Source organism: Arachis duranensis, chromosome 5, assembly GCF_000817695.3.
Source record: "Arachis duranensis cultivar V14167 chromosome 5, aradu.V14167.gnm2.J7QH, whole genome shotgun sequence".
NCBI lineage: Eukaryota > Viridiplantae > Streptophyta > Magnoliopsida > Fabales > Fabaceae > Arachis > Arachis duranensis.
This window is the reverse complement of record NC_029776.3, coordinates 91,600,760-91,605,575: the sequence shown is the minus strand read 5'-3', so window position 1 is coordinate 91,605,575 and position 4,816 is coordinate 91,600,760.

Sequence of the window (4,816 nt, the reverse complement as noted above, 5' to 3'; positions counted from 1 at the left end):
TATTAATAATTAATTTTAACAGCTGATTTTTAATGCATCTTTACCATGGTTGTATAAAGTTTTGTTTAATAAATGTCTCTTAGATTCATTGGATAGATACTAAGTATGAGACTTTAGAGGGTTGGTGTTTGATGAATGGAAAGGGCGTTAAAGACTGTGTGGATGGTGTGAAAAGGAGAGAGGAAGGGAATAGATGTGGATATGTATGTAGGATGTGGCAAGCACCACTGAAAAATTGCAGCAAGAAAAATGTTTATCGTATGTGGTTATGTCATTCTAGTGTCATGTAGGATTGAATTTATACTTTTTTAAATATATATTTAAATATTAAATTATGAGATTTATTAATCATTTATACTTTTACCGAGTGTGTTTGTTTATTTTTGGTTAACTCAGCTAGATCTCGTGATCTTAACTAAATTTGTTTATCTTTTTGGAGAATCAATATTTCTGTATTTGGTTAATAGTCAAAGAGTAGCACAAGGGTTGAGAGGAATCCAAAAATATTTTATTTTGGTTTAATCGGATCGAACATGGCAATCCAAACATCAACCCGATCCCGGTTGCCTGATTAGACCCAGTAAGAAAATTCCTTTTCGGGTTGGACCCAATCTCGACTCAATCAGGCTGGGTTTTACTCATGGTTCTGAAAATCGGACCGGACTGGCCGGTTCAACCGGAAAAACCGGGAACCGGTCACCTAACCGGTCCGGGTAACACTAATAACCGTCTGGCAAAAAACCGGCCAAAAAATCGGTCGAATCGGTGGTTAACCGGCGAACCGGAAGAACCGTCCGGTTTTTTTACGGTTCAATGGTTTGCGAAGTCATATGCCAAAAGACGTCGTTTTGGCATTTTTTTTTTTAAAAAAAAAGAATAACGTTCACGACACTAACCCTAATCTGATACCCCCCCTTTCTTCCCCAGTTCCCTTTCCCGGTTTCCCCACAGCGTCCATAGCCACCCACAGCGCGCCGCGTCCATAGCCACCCACAGCCATCAAGGCCACCAAGGCCACCATAACCGAGCCCGCGACCACCACCGGCCGAGCCTGCCTTCTCGTCGCCACCCACAACCATCGAGAGCAACAGGACTCCTCGTTGCCACCCACAACCATCGAGAGCAACAAGGACCACCACCGAGACCACAACTGGTTGTACACTGATGGCAGATGGCTGGACTGATCAAAGGCAGCGTACGTTAATTAATTTTCTAGTTTATTGTCCTGCTGGTATGTCATTTGTTAAGTATGTTGATGCTTCTGATATGATAAAAACTGCGGATACCTTGTTTAAATTGTTTGCTGAGGTTATTGAGTGGGTTGGGTCTAGTAACATTGTACATGTGGTTACTGATAATGCTGCGAATTATGTATCTGCTGGAAAACTCATTCATGAAAAGTATCCAAATATTTTTTGGTCTCCTTGTGCTGCTCATTGCATCAATCTTATCTTGAAAGACATAGCAAATCTTCCTCACATAGCTGACCTTGCCTCTCGTGCTTCAAAAGTGACTGTCTTTGTTTACAATCATATGATTTTCTTGTCATGACTTAGAAAAAGAAAAGATTGGAAAGAAATTGTTCGACCAGGAGTAACACGTTTTGCTACTGTTTTCATTACTTTGAAAAGTATATATGATCATAAACAAGACTTGCAAGCATTGGTGATTGACAAATATTTCACTTCTCATAAATTATCCAAGAGTGTCAATGGGAAGATGGTTAGTTCAATTATCTTGGATAGTAAGTTTTGGGATGATTGTTTTACTACTGTTATGCTTGTTGGTCCTCTAATTAAGTTATTGAGGCTTGTTGATGCTGATGAGAAACCTTCTCTGGGTATCGTGTATGCGGGCATGCAAAGAGCCAAAATTAATATCAAGACAATGTTTAGAAATAGGAAATCTGCATACACGCCTTATACAAGTATCTTGAAAATGCGGTGGGATAAGCATTTGAAGCGTGACCTCCATGCAGCAGCATACTTTTTGAATCCAGATTACTTCTATAGTGAGGGGTTTGTTGAGAAGGCAAATATCTTGAGGTCTTTGCTTGATTTATTTGATATTGAAACTCTTTGCAATGACTCGGTTGCCGCAATGCAAGAGATACAGTTGTATCGAGATCGAAAAGGAAGTTTTGGAAGGGAAAGTGCATTGAAAGCAATTAAGAGACTTGAATATTTCTATGTTCAATTTACTTTGAATATTTTTTAAATATTGAATGAGAATTGATAGTTGAATTTCATATTCTGGTAGGTGAATGGTGGAGGCTACATGGTGGGAGTGCTCCTAACTTGCAAAAAATGGCAATTCGTCTTCTTCATCAAACATCTTCATCTGGTATTTGTTCATGATTTGTTATCTGGATTCATGATGAGGTCATCAGAAAAATTCTGTTTGAGTTGCTGTTCATGATTTGGTATCTGTTCATTATTTGTTCATGATGAAATGAGCTGCTACTTCATGATTTTGGTTGTTGAATTATTTATTTGTTCATGCTGGATTACTGATTTTGGTTGCTACTTCATGATTTTGGTTGCTGCTTCATGTTTATTTGGATTACATGGATTTGCCTAATGTTGCTGATTCTTCAAATACAGCTTCTTTTGGTGGTACTTCTGATGATGGTGGCTTTGAATTACCTGTTTACGATGGAGATATTGGAACACTTAATGATAATTATGATTTTTGATGAGTTGCACCTTTGATTAGTTGAAAACTTGCTAGTAATTGTATCTTTTGAATGTAGAACATTATGGGTTTGTCATTATGTACTTTTATTTTTTGTTTACTTATAAACTTTGATGTTTGAAGTTGTTTGTGAACCTCTAATATTAAGTAATGGATAATTTATTATGTGAAATATTAAATTTTATTAAGTTAGAGATCATTGAATTTATATATTTAAGATTATTTTAAATTTTTTAATAATTTTATTTAATATTTAATTAAACCGGTTGAACCCCGGTTGAACCCCGGTCGAACCAGTGAACCATTGAACCAGTGACTTCATCGGTTTATTGACCGGTCCGGTTCTCGCAACCTTGGTTTTACTCTACGTGACCGAGTCCACGCTGGACTAGATTTTGTACATTTCTACCTATAAATATAGTAGCTAGAATCTCGATTTAACTCTTAAAATCTTCCGATATTACGATTTTAAATGAGTTTATCGATTTTACAAAATTTGTACTAAGTCTGACGATTTTACGATTTAAATCTTATTAAGATTTTACGTTTTACATTTTTAATTTACTTTTTCGATTTCACGTAAAATCTCGATTTTTTCTACCTTGTTACAAGTATGTTTAGGACTTTTTGAAATCAATAATTCTTTACATTCGTATAAAAAATCTAACTAAATTATCCAAACACTTCTCAAATTAGGTAAAATACATGCACACCCCTCTCTCCTTTCTATTAATATAACAAAATTATGTAAATTTCTTTTTCAACGTTAACGATTTGGATATGCAATATCTGTTGCTCATCATTTTTCTTCTTCTCTTATGTTTATTGTTCTTTTCTGCTACTCGTCCTTCTTCTTCCTATTCTTCTTCGTTTTTTTCTTCGATTTGTGGATTTATCTTCTTTATTTTCAGATTTCAATATTCTATCAAAATAATAAATGATTTAATTTTAAATCAGTTGAATGAGAGCGATTTGGATTATTCTTCTGAGACGAATCAAACCGACGAGGTTTGGATTATTTTTTTAATAGAATTGAATGAAATACAATTATTAAATTGAATTGAATTGAATGTACGCAGGTGTTCTGAATTAAATTGAATTGAATTGATAATCTCTAAATTGTAGACACAGTTATTTTGAATTTGATTTTATATAATGGATAATGTTCCATTCATTTAGTACTATACAATTGTTTCACTATAATGACGTCTTCAGTTCATTTTGGAGAAAGCTGTTTTCAATTTGATTTTATATAATAGATAATGTTTCGTTCATTTAGAACTATATAATTGTTTCACCTTAATAATATGTTTGGTTCATTCTACAAACCAGGTGTGTTGTGGATGAACAATTTATCTCAAAATGATTTTATTGGTAAAATAAAATAAAATAATTAAAACCCAAAATATATAATTTTATTAGTAACACAGCAATAACGCGTTAAGCAGTAAGTATAGTGAAAGATGAATATAAATTAATTACAATAGAAATAAAATTACAAAGTAGAGGCATAATACAAACGTATGCATGTTAAAGCCACTAAAAATAAAATCCTTAAACTGATGCAGTCGTTGCTAATATTAATAATATGTAAATATTGTATAATCCCTTTTGAATTTCATTAGCTCAATAACACATCTCGCAGATCCAGCAGCAGCAGAGGGCAAAGAAGCTGCATCAATCATAACAGTTTCATAAGAAATTAACTATTTTTTATTTTTTATTTTTTTGTAATTTCATTATAAAATATGTGTATTTGTAAATATAAAATATAGTTTTTAAAAATAATAAAAATATTAATAATTTAATTTGGACCTATTTAAAAAATAAAAATTGATATATTTTGTTATTATTTAGACCGACATTAATTAATTTATATCTCATTTGTATTTTAAATTTTAAATTAATAACTTTGTTTGTTTGTTCCACTAAATCATTTATTTCTTCTATTATTTTAAAACTGTCAATCTTTTTTGATATTTAAAACTTCCCATCTTTCCTATTATTTGAAAGTTCTATTCTAAGAATTTAGTATAAACAAATAAAATTATTAATTTAAAATTTAAAATATAAATGAGATATAAATGAATTAAAGTCGATCTAAATAGTAACAAAATATATC